The sequence below is a fragment of the Amphiprion ocellaris genome, chromosome 23, assembly GCF_022539595.1.
Source record: "Amphiprion ocellaris isolate individual 3 ecotype Okinawa chromosome 23, ASM2253959v1, whole genome shotgun sequence".
NCBI classification, from domain to species: domain Eukaryota; kingdom Metazoa; phylum Chordata; class Actinopteri; family Pomacentridae; genus Amphiprion; species Amphiprion ocellaris.
In genome coordinates this window covers 25,533,384-25,546,306 of record NC_072788.1, presented here as the reverse complement: position 1 = coordinate 25,546,306, position 12,923 = coordinate 25,533,384, and positions in this window count along the sequence as shown.

The following is a 12,923-nucleotide window of genomic DNA, read 5'->3' as shown; positions in this document are numbered from 1 at the left end:
ACATTTCGGACGACATACTAAACTATGGCGTTTTCATCACATTTCGGACGACATACTAAACTATGACGTTTTTGGTCACATTTCGGATGACACACGAAACTACGATGTTTGTATGACATTTTTGACGACATACTAAACTATGACATTTTCGTCAAATTTTGGACAACTCCACCTTTAACTCTCAACATCCGACCTCTGCTACTCCACCTGTGAGGAAAAAGGAGGAAAATGGGGTCTGTCGGGTGATTTGTGTTTGGAACATCTGCTTCAGAGGACACACAAAGATGGGCGGAACTGCCGGAAACCTGATTGGTACTTTTGCTGCGAGCTTGACAAATTCCTGAGTTTATGGACCGACAACACGAACGTGGATGTTGAAACGTGTGATTTAGCTTTCTGTTGGTGTCAAAATGTGTGTGGTTTCTACTGAGAGGAGAGGCCCTCCTCGTTAACCCTGTAATTACTACAATCACCTCCACACTCTGCCCGTCGCTGTTGGTAACGCACCATTGCATCATTAAATCTAAATATATCAGATTACAATCTAAAACCTCTTAACTGTGCTTCAACGATCTCAATTTGATTGAAGTTCTTTCCAGGAAGTTTTCTCTAAAACAGGACGACCATAGTCCTGACAGTGAAGCACGGAGGTGAAAGTGTGAAAATACACCATAAAAAGTATCTGTACAGAGTTCATGAGCAGCTCAGGCCAAAAGTTCTCAACACTGGAAGACATAAAGGTCACAGATTCAACATGTTTCCATCATGTTTCCATCAGGATGTTAAAACTGCAGATGTCTCAGGAATCCCTCCTCCTCTGACGTCTGTTGTGGCGGATTTCATTCATCTTTTTGAAGCTTTAAGAGCCAGTGGTGGTTGGAGAGTCAGCACTGCCCTCTGCTGGAGTTTAAATGCAGTTTCTACTCTTCAACACATCTATGTATACATATGTCTACACTAGCAGTCCAAAGTTTGGACACACCTTCTCATTTAATGCTTTTTTATTTTCATGACTATTTACATCGTAGATTCTCAATGAAGGCATCAAAACTATGAATGAACACATATAGAATTATGTAGGAAACACAAAAGTGTGAAATAAGTCAAAATATTTTTTAGATTTTAGATTAATAAATTTGAATTAAAAACTGCCAATAATGACTGAAAATCTGCTCAAAAAAACATGTTGGAATTAGCTAAAAATGACTCAAAACATGTTCAAAACTACTCAAAATTTCCCAAACCGTTAAAAATGATACAAAGTGACTCAAAATATGTCCGTTTGTTCAATTCAATTCAATTCAATTTTATTTATATAGCGCCAATTACAGTCAAATTGTCTCGAGACGCTTTACAGAACCCATATGCCTGACCCCCAGAGGAAGCCAAAAGGCGACAGTGGCAGGAAAACACCCTTTTAACAGGGAAAAAAACCTCGAGCAGAACCCGGCTCTAATGTGGGGGAACCCATCTGCCTGCTGGCCGGGCGGGTTGAGAGGGACAGAAGAGGTAGAAAGGTAGAGATAGAGGGGTAGAGGTAGAGGTAGAGGGGTAGAGATAGAGATAGAGGGGTAGAGGTAGAGATAGAGGGATACAGATAGAGGGGTAGAGATAGAGAGGTGGGGGGGTGGGACACAAGGACCATAAAACACAGCCACACATCTGAAGCATCCAGCATCCAGCTCTGGGACCAGGGACACTCGGAGAAAGGACACAGAAAGAAACAGAGTGAATGTAATGCAATAATGGTATATATAGTAAATACATAGGTAGTTAGAGAAGGGCTCAGTGCATCCAGAGAGGTTCCCCAGCAGTCTAGGCCTATAGCAGCATAACTAGGGGCAAACTACAGGGACGTCAAGAGGGGAAGTCAGTTGTGCAAATGAAAACACCAGCTCACCCCGTCAGGGTCACCCAGTCAGCCCTAACTATAAGCCTTGTCGAAAAGGAAGGTTTTAAGCCTGGTCTTAAAAATAGAGAGGGTGTCCGCCTCCCGAACCCAAACTGGGAGCTGGTTCCACAGGAGAGGAACTGATAACTGAAGGCTCTGCCTCCCATTCTACTTTTAGAGATTCTAGGAACAACAAGTAAGCCTGCAGTCTGAGAGCGAAGAGTTCTGCTAGGATAATATGGTACTATCAGGTCTTTAAGATATGATGGAGATTGGTTGTTAAGAGCTTTATATGTCAGAAGAAGGATTTTGAATTCTATTCTAGATTTAACAGGGAGCCAATGAAGAGAAACCAATATAGGAGAAATATGATCTCTCTTGCTAAATCTTGTCGTAAATGACCCAAAATAAGTCCTCTGAACAAGTCCCAAAAAAACTCAAAATTTGTTCAAAATGATTGAATTTGGCCAAACACATCAAAAATTGCTAATAATTACTCAAAATGTGTCCAAAATAACTTGTAAAACAAGTTGAAATTAGTTCAAAATGACTCAAAACTACTCAAAATTTCACAAGTGTTAGAAATGGTACAAAATGACTCAAAATATGTCCAAAATTTGTTAAATCTTGTGGTATATGACCCCAGAAGTCCCCAATAACCCTGAACAAGTCCCAAAAAAAACTCCATATTTGTTCAAAATGATTGAATTTGTCCAAACAAATTAAAAATTACCAATAATGACTCAAAATCTGCCTAAAATAACTTGTAAAATCAGCTGAAATTTGTCCAAAACTACTTCAATTGTAGTAAATGACTTGAAAGTTTTCAATAATTAATTCAAATTTGTGTTCAGTGACACATTTTGAGAAATTTTCAGCCATTTTGAACTAATTCCAACGTGTTTTACAAGTTATTTTGGACATATTTTGAGTCATTGGCAATTTTTAATTCTAACAGAATCATTTGAAGAATCTAAAATATAAAATGTTTTGACTTATTTCACTTTTTTGTTTACTACATAATTCCATATGTGTTCATTCATTGTTTTGATGCCTTCAGTGAGAATCTACAATTGAAATAGTCACGAAAATAAAGAATCAGTAAATGAGGTGTGTCCAAACTAAAGACTGCTAGTGTACACACACACACACACACACACACACACACACACACACACACACACACACACACACACACTTTATACGCATTTATACAATCTTATACTCCCAGGCTATTATCAGATTGTGTTGTACATTATTATATATACGATTTTTTATCTATTATGTTAACAAACATCAAGAAGTCCCAAGCAAAGGGAGACCACACCATGGCACATGTTGACACAAGGAAACTTTATTCAACCAAGTCATTTATTAATCAAGTAAACATCAGATTATTTTTTCACCCATAAAATCCATGTTCATAGCAGCACATTGAGAAAAAAACCTCCTGATGTCCAAAACAGGTTTAATCAGAGCAGCTAGAAATGTCCGAACAGTGTTCGGATCACAGGAAAAAGGTCCAGAATTACTAAAAACAGTTCACAACGACTGGAAATGTATTTAAAAAATAGGCAAAAATATTTCAGTGACAGAAATATTACAAAAAATTGTTCAAGATTAAAAAAAAAATGTCTAAATTAACTTAAGTTACTAAAATCTGTCCACAGTGACTCAAACAGCGGCGAGGCTGAATTATTTACACCCTGTCTCCTGTAGAAATGATATATCACTGTAAACACTTTATAGATTATACATGGACAAACCCTGGAAGTCACATTAAAACTCATTTATTCCAAGATAACTCCAAAGATCCCCACAAGGGCTCAGAAATAGTTCAGATCAACTCATAATATGTTGATGAAAACGTCTCCAACCCAAACCCACCCCCAGATCTCAGAGCAGCAGATATTTCTGAGACTTCAGACCTGCTGTTGTTTAACTTCTCTGTAAGCTCCAGACAGATCTGAGTTCTGCTGATCACTGAGTCTACAGGGGATTCTACATCTAAATCTGCTGCGACACAAATAAAGAATTATTATCATGATAATCCCCAAAACAGCAACGATTCCTCCAACGATGGCTCCTACATCTGGGGGGTTTCCAGATGTGTTGTTTCCAGATGTGTTGCCTCCATCTGCAGAACCTGAAGAGTAGAAAACAGACTTCTGTCACATTCAGCCAATCAGGAGCTCTTCTTATCTGAACTCTGCTTCTACAAACAGTAAACACAGTTTGTGATGTTGTCATGGAAACGTTCTCACCTGGGTCAGTAACCTTCAGGCTGTATCTGTAGTCAAACTTGGTTCCATCACTGTTTCTGCAGGACAACTTGATTTCTCCAGCGTCTTCTCTGGTCACATTCATCAGAGTTACAGAGACGTTAGCGTCCTTCGTCCTCTTCACTCGGCCCATGAACGATGGATCTTGGTGGTGTTGAACTATGGCATGTCCATCTATGTAATAGTAGATATATCTACAATTACCAGGTTTTCTTACTGTTACTGATGCGTTGGCGCTGCAGTCTGGACCCGTCAGAGTGACATCCTCCCCAGGGTGGACTGGTCTGGTCTGGTCTCCTGAAGGATGGAAACAGAACAGAAACATTAAAGTGGTTGGAAACGCCATCAGGACTCTGATCAGAGTGAATCATCTCTCAGTTCACAAAGCAGCAGCAGCAGCATCATCCAACAGTCCTCCTGGATCCACTTTAACGTCTTTTAGTTGATTCTCCTTTTAAAGGTTCTGCTGCTGCTCTTTTCCTGAATCACCCTTTAACTCCAGTATTTAAGTGTGCTACAGAAATGAAGTGTTTGACTAGAATATATGACTTTAGAAATTTAATCGTTGTTGTTTTTCTCCAAAAAACAACCAGGAAGTTGATTCCAGTTCAGGGCCCTCGTGTCCCATAAATGATTTAAAAAACAGCTGAAATATAAACACGGTGCTGTGATTTACCAGGCGGTGTAAAGGTTGTGTCTAAATATGTTACGATCATTTATAATGAAGGTTATTTAGATGAAACCAGACAAAAGGCTGAGTTTGCTGAATGGTGTAAAGTAGTGATGTGATGTTAAATCCTCTTCTGTGCTCTCATCAGTGTCTTACTGCTGTTTAGCTTTTACATGTTTAATGTTTTTAGATTTTCGACTTTATTAATCCCCAGAGGAAAATTAAGCTATAGACATATTTTATTAGCACTCCATTTATACCTTCTGCACAATTCAACTAGCAGGAGAATCACCAGTTAACCTGCCACCAGATCAACTCCAACACCAGATAAATCGTTTTTTTAACATTTATTTGGATATAAATAAACTCTATAACATGTGGTCATTTAAAACACGGAGAACAGTCCCACGCAATGTTATTAATTCGGTGACAAACACAGTAACCGGGAGTACTGGAGTTTTAGCTAACAGTCAGCGAGCGAACAGTACCTGTTGGCTTTAAAGTTAGCTAGCTAACAGTGTAGCCGTCAAAGTTATCTTGTTAGCCACGAATATTCGAGAAAAAATAAATTCGCTTTGAGTTTAGAACACGATATCAACACGCATAATCAACAACATGGATCAACAACCCCGTGAAAGTTCGTTAATTCTGTGACAAACACAGAAACCGGGAGTACAGGAGTTTTGGCTAGCGGACTGTTTAATGCTAGCCCGTTAGCGATGTAGCCGGTGAGCTCGCTAATGCTAGCCCGTTAGCCATGTAGCCGGTGAGCTCGCTAATGCTAGCCCGTTAGCGATGTAGCCGGTGAGCTCGCTAATGCTAGCCCGTTAGCCATGTAGCCGGTGAGCTCGCTAATGCTAGCCCGTTAGCGGAGAAAATGCTTAAATAAATTTAAATAAGCGTTGATTCTAAAACATTACTTTTGACGAGGACAATAAAAAGGAAAGAAAGCTGTCAGTTAGCTGCCGGCAGACAAAAAGCAACGTTTGAAAAATAAGAAAACTAAAAATAATAATGACATAACTTTTTTTTTTTTTTTTTTTTTTTAAGTTTAAAATGAATAACAATAAGAATATCTCACCATCAGTAGAAAGTCCCAGAAGAGCCGTGAGCAGCAGGAACCCGGTTTCCATTGTAGTGAACTCGGTCCAACAGTGTTACCTGTCCAGGTGAGCTCCATGTTAATAGAGGAAAAGTTCGGCACAAGTGAATCCCGCAGAAGACAATTCCGCACTAGTGAATCCCGACACCCGGCACTGGTTCAGCAGACACGGCCACGGCTCTCGCTCCAAGCCCGCTCTCTGCTTCACATTCTTGGTGACTCATGAGCGGCCTCCGCTCCGGCTCCGGCTCCGAGGCGTCCCCGGCGTCTCCCATGTTTCCCTCAGAGCTGTTCTGAAGCTGAAAACCGCCGCAGTGGGTCCTGTCGGTCCGCAGACTTCTTAGCGGGTAGACTGAGGTGGAGGGACGGAGATACTCCCGGAGACGCTCGGTGAGCTGCTCGACCTTCTTCTTCTTCTGAATTTCCGGCAGGCTGGATGCCTTGCGGCACATTGCTGCCTCTCGCAGGTCAGGGAGAGAATGCAGAATTCAGATCATTCCTACTTCCAAAGATGTAATCCTGTGGAGTTGATAAAGTGAAGGACTGCGTTCACCGTCCTTGCCTGGTTCTCTCTGGGATTAAGGAGGCTCCTCATTGTGATTGATTCCATTCCCTCATGTGACAACTTGGCATATAACTGTGTTCTTTGTTCCTCAAACAGGCTGCACTCCATAAGCAGATGTTTCACAGTTTGCTGTTTCCCGCAGGCTCCACATAATCCGTCCTTATGTTTGCCGATTTTAGCTAAATCCCATGCCAGTCCACAGTGTCCAAGTCTTAGTCTTGTCATTAACACAGAGTGTTTTCGCTCATGTCCAAGGTAGCACTGGTCTTCCTTTACACTATTTTGTATTGAGAAATAATGCTGTCCTTTTTCACCATTCTCCCACTGCTTCTGCCACTGAGTTGTAATGACATCCCTGATGATGGAGCGACATTCAGATATCCCGATGCCCACAGTCAATTCAACATCCCTCCCTAATGCCCTTTTAGCCGCCATATCTGCCATCTCATTACCCTCTACCCCAATATGGGTGGGCACCCACAGAAACCCTATCATGCCTCCAGCCTGCTCAATTCTATACAACAGAGTGAGGAGCTCCACCACCAAGTCTGGTCGGGCCCCTGGATTGTTATCTCTCAAAGTCATTAGGACTGAAGCTGAGTCTGAGCATATGACTACCCTCCTCAGCTTGACCTCCTCCACCCACTGTAGAGCCCATATTATGGCAACTAACTCTGTTGTATACACCAACACCCCCTCAGCCAGTCGCTTGAGCTTAACAATTTTAAAATCAGGCAGACCCTGATATTCTTGTTTTGGGATCTTGGGATCTGTATAGATCTGTAGCTAAAGCTTCCAGTTGCTTTTTAGTGTTTCCGTTACCAAGTCTGAGCCAACAGCACCTCCCTGTTTTTTTATGGTTTCCAGTATGCTAAAATCTATTTCTGGTGTTGGTAGGAGCCATGGAGGCACAGCTGGCCAGAGAACTTGAGGGGCCACCCGTACCTTTTCTAACTCCAGCTTCTCCACTCGTTTACCCATATTAAAAATTAGACTTTTTTTAGACTTTTCTCCCACTCCCCACTCCCAGACATCATCAAGTACAGACTTTGCTGGGTGCTCTCCTTGATGTGCCTGCAGCTTAACAACATACTGCATTGCCAGTTTAGCCCGCCGAATTGCCAGAGGAGTTTCAACCATTTCAACAAGCAAAGCTGGGATTGGTGTAGTTCGTAGGGCCCCACAACATATTCTGAGTGCCTTTGCCTGAATTAAATCCAACCGTTTTAGATTTGACTCTGCCGCTGTTCCAAAGCACACACAACCATAGTCTAGTCTTGACCTTATCATTGCCATGTAAATCATTAATTGAGTGCCCCTTCCAGCACCCCAAGAGCTTCCTGACAGAGCGCATTACATTCACCACTTTCTCACATTTATTCACAACATTATCGATATGTTTTTTCCATGTCAACTTTTCATCAAAATAAACACTCAAAAATTTGAATTCTCTTACCCTCTCAATTGCTTGTCCGTGCATATATAATGCTTGAGGTTTAGTTTTTTGTTACCAAAAATCACATACTTAGTTTTTTCCACTGATACTTTAAATCCCCATTTTCCACCCCACGTAACAATCTCGTTTAGAGCATCCTGCATTCGCTCAGTTATGTGTTTAATATTTCTCCCTCTTTTCCAAACTGCCCCGTCATCTGCGAACAGGGATAGTCCAAAACCAGATCCAAGGTCTTGAAAGATGTCATTAATCATCACATTAAATAGTACTGGGCTGATAACACTCCCTTGGGGTGTTCCGTGATCAATTGCTGTGCCATTTGAATAAGCATTTCCAACCCTAGCTTGAATCATCCTGTTCTGCAAGAACTCCTGAATCCAATTTAGCATACGCCCCCATATTCCAGCCTCATGTAACTTTATAATAAGCCCTGCCTTCCATAGCATGTCTTTGGCCTTCTCAATATCAAGAAATACAGCAACAAGTCCCTCTTTATTAGCCATGGCTTTCTTAATATCCGACTCTAGGGAAATCACTGAGTCCAAGGTGCTCCTCCCTCTGCAGAACCCACTTTGCCTTGGAGTGAACCAACCCTTCTTCTCCAACCTATATACTAATCTATCAGTGACCATCCTTTCCGTAACTTTACATAGAACTGCTGTCAGAGCAATGGGTCTATATGACCCTGCCTTTGAAGCATCTTTCCCTGGCTTCAAAACTGGGGATATATGAGCTTCACCTGGAAGCTCATATAGCCCAAGTGGACTCGCATCAGCATTTGTTTTCTGTTTAAATATAAGCAACACCGCTACGCCAGTCTCTTTGAACCTACGTGCAGCCTCTATTTCAGCTCCTTTCAGGTTTTTTACAATTGCACTTTCTGTTATCTCAGGGCTTATGTATATCACTCCCTTTGCGTTTTGAGCCTTGCCAGGAATGAAGCACTCAACAGGCCTGTTAAGCAGATGACGAACTTTCATGGCATTCAATCGCTGGGCTTCAGAATTACAGAACACAAGTATATTTCCATTCAACAACCTTTTCACATTCAGCACACTCCCCATTTTATTTTTTAGCTCCTACGACAGGCTGAGAGAGTTTAAGGCCTTGTCGCTTTTATCCTTAAACTTGACAACAATCTTAAACCCACTCTCCTCTCCAACCTTCACCATTTTCCTCATGTCCTCAGCCTCCTCACTTTCACTCCCATTCTCTGACCTGTCTCGTTTGTTCATACTTTGTTGGCTACTCTACCCCCCTTCCATCTGACTCCCTCTCGGAGCCATAGCAGTCCCCTTTCGAGGAAGCCTGGCAGTCGAGTCCAATAGTCCGCTATCCAAAACTCGTAAATATTAGGAAATAATTTCTACCCGCCAACTCTGCCCAACTCTCACGAGAACTCCAACCGGCTCCCACCTTGCTCTCCGGCCCAGCCGAGCCTGCTCGACCTTTCCGGAGAATCGGCGTTAACGTGCAGGTGGAACTCCAGTGTATGTGATGGCGTCATCTCCTCGGCTCACCTGCTCTGGCTATCTTCACCGTGAAAAACAACCAAATAGAACCAAATGTAATAAAACAGCCCTGCATGTTCACGTTTTAATAGAGAAGCAGTTTATATATATATACATATATATATATAAACGGTGTTATCTTTGACCAGGACATGTCCTTTAACTCGCACATAAAACTAATCTGTAGGACTTCCTTTTTCCACCTGAGAAATATTGTGAAAATCAGGAACATCCTGTCTCAGAGTGATGCAGAAAAACTAGTCCATGCATTTGTTACTTCTCGGCTTGACTACTGTAATTCCTTATTATCAGGTTGTCCCAATAGCTCTCTGAAACATCTACAGCTGATCCAAAATGCTGCAGCCAGAGTACTGACGGGAGTTAGCAAGAGAGATCATATTTCTCCTATACTGGTTTCTCTTCATTGGCTTCCTGTTAAATCTAGAATAGAATTCAAAATCCTTCTTCTGACATATAAAGCTCTTAACAACCAATCTCCATCATATCTTAAAGACCTGATAGTACCATATTATCCTAGCAGAACTCTTCGCTCTCAGACTGCAGGCTTACTTGTTGTTCCTAGAATCTCTAAAAGTAGAATGGGAGGCAGAGCCTTCAGTTATCAGTTCCTCTCCTGTGGAACCAGCTCCCAGTTTGGGTTCGGGAGGCGGACACCATCTCTATTTTTAAGACCAGGCTTAAAACCTTCCTTTTCGACAAAGCTTATAGTTAGGGCTGACTGGGTGACCCTGACGGGGTGAGCTGGTGTTTTCATTTGCACAACTGACTTCCCCTCTTGACGTCCCTTTAGTTTGCCCCTAGTTATGCTGCTATAGGCCTAGGCTGCTGGGGAACCTCTCTTGATGCACTGAGCCCTTCTCTAACTACCTATGTATTTACTATATATACCATTATTGCATTACATTCACTCTGTTTCTTTCTGTGTCCTTTCTCCGAGTGTCCCTGGTCCCAGAGCTGGATGCTGGATGCTTCAGATGTGTGGCTGTGTTTTATGGTCCTTGTGTCCCACCCCCCCACCTCTCTATCTCTACCCCTCTATCTGTATCCCTCTATCTCTACCTCTACCCCTCTATCTGTATCCCTCTATCTCTACACCTCTATCTCTACCTCTTCTGTCCCTCTCAACCCGCCCGGCCAGCAGCAGATGGGTCCCCCCACATTAGAGCCGGGTTCTGCTCAAGGTTTTTTCCCTGTTAAAAGGGTGTTTTCCTTGCCACTGTCGCCTTTTGGCTTGCTCTGGGGTTCAGGCATATGGGTTCTGTAAAGCGTCTCGAGACAATTTGACTGTAATTGGCGCTATATAAATAAAATTGAATTGAATTGAATATACATATATATGTGTGTGTGTGTGTGTGTGTGTGTGTATATATATATGTATATATATATATATATATATATAGTGAAGAGTATATAGGGTGACAGACAATCATCTAGTGTAGTCCAACAGGAATGTTCATGGTGAATCAAATCAAATCCAAAACAATCCATGAACCAGTCAGTAACATGAATCGATTGCACTTCATTATATCGACCACTAGATGTCCTACTGGAGCACCGTGTGTCACTGAGATCTCCAGGAATGAACCATGTTGGGAAGAAAGAGTCGAAGCTTCAACAGAGCCTGGATCAGCATCAGTAACCATAGGACCATAAAATAACCACAATAAACTAAATAAACATACTTTGGGGGAAACGTTAGGATGAAACATCAGCTTTAAAACTCCCACATTGAGACACTTTTCACTTAATGATCAGGTTGACCTCTGACCTCTGTGTTAATGTGTTTTACTGAGCCGCTGAGGTTCGGACGTCCTCAGAGTGATGCAGATAAACCAACAGGAACACTGAAGATGCAGTTTTCTTTTGGATGCATCAGTGATTTCTGGATGTTCTGATGGTTTTTGAACCCAGCAGAACATCTGCTTTAAGTGCTTCATAAGAAATACACATAAAATCAGTCACAATAATAAAGTGCAGCATATTTTTTACACCGGCAGGTCAATTAAAGCAGAAGAAGGCAGATGTATTGATCAGTGATCAGGTTTTTAACTGCACATGAAGTGATCCTTATCAGAAAGTCTCCAATTATTAATATTAATAACAATATTAGTGTCATGTGGTGCATTAACATGTAAATAGAAGCTAAATTTAAAGCTTTTAACAGCTTTAATCCATCTGGTTTAAACAACACAGTGTGTATGTATATTATTATACGTTGGTACATGAATAAAACTGTAATCAATATTCATTTAATAACTCCACTGTTATTCTCGACATTATTTTACATCCTTACACAACTAATTCACCACAGCGGATTAAAAACACACAACAGTAAAGTCAGCCTGACTGTTGTCTGTCAGAAACTTTAATTCCGCGCAGTTATTTCCCTAAAATGAGAGAAAAAAATGCGTTTAAACACATAGAGCGGCGTCAGCGGGCCGATTTGAACTGCCGCAATGGTGCTTGGGAAGTCCCGCGGTCACGTGACCTAATTGGAACAAGCGGGCAATCCGATTGGGCGCCAAAAACTCAACAGCAGAGATTGGAACGAGCGAGCGATGTGATTGGCCGAGCGGAAACAGTAGTAAGCGGGTGGAACTCAGCACCATGACAGAGGAGAGGGTTCCCGGGAGTACAAGACGACATTGGAACAATTGGAACAGAGAAGATTGGGAATTCATGGGCACAAAGATGACACGCAAATTCGTGAAGCGGTTCTCATTTTCGTGGAACTTTTAAAAATCCCTCTGCATTTGGATTGAACTCAGCTTGAACTGCGTGAAGGACTTGAAAGTGGTTTGGCTTGAATGCGTGGCGTCCCCGTCACATTTCCCGGGGACAATCATTGCAGGACAAGGCACAATGGCAGCAAGGAATGAAATTGATCAGGTGGTGCATTGGTTGAACAGTGAATTACTGCAAATTCAAACAAGATCAAACACAAAATGAACACAGAGAGATATAACAACAAATGAAATGAAATTCAACGACACAGTAAATGGCCACTAGGAGACATTAAACATCAGCAGAGACACACAAGGAACAATGAGGCACAAAACAATTGCAAAGATGAAGAAAACAAGCACAACGATTAAGAAATTAACAGTGACACAAAATGAAGACAAAGAGACACAAAACAATCAGACAGTCCTACAATCACACACCGACACCAGCACAGTGAGGGGAGACCTTACTGCTGTGAGCCCTGTGAGAAATCTTTCAAAACAGCACAACAAATGACGCTTCATCAGAGACTTAACTGATTAGTTGGAGAGAAAACTCAGAAAAAAATGCCTGCATCCATCCTGGTTTGGTTGCTGTTTTTACCAGAACTTAAATGTGTTTTTCCTCCTGAAATGTGAAGTGTCTATAGATAAAGTTACTGTAGAGGAAGAACCAGATGACTCAGAGAAAGTCTGTTGAAG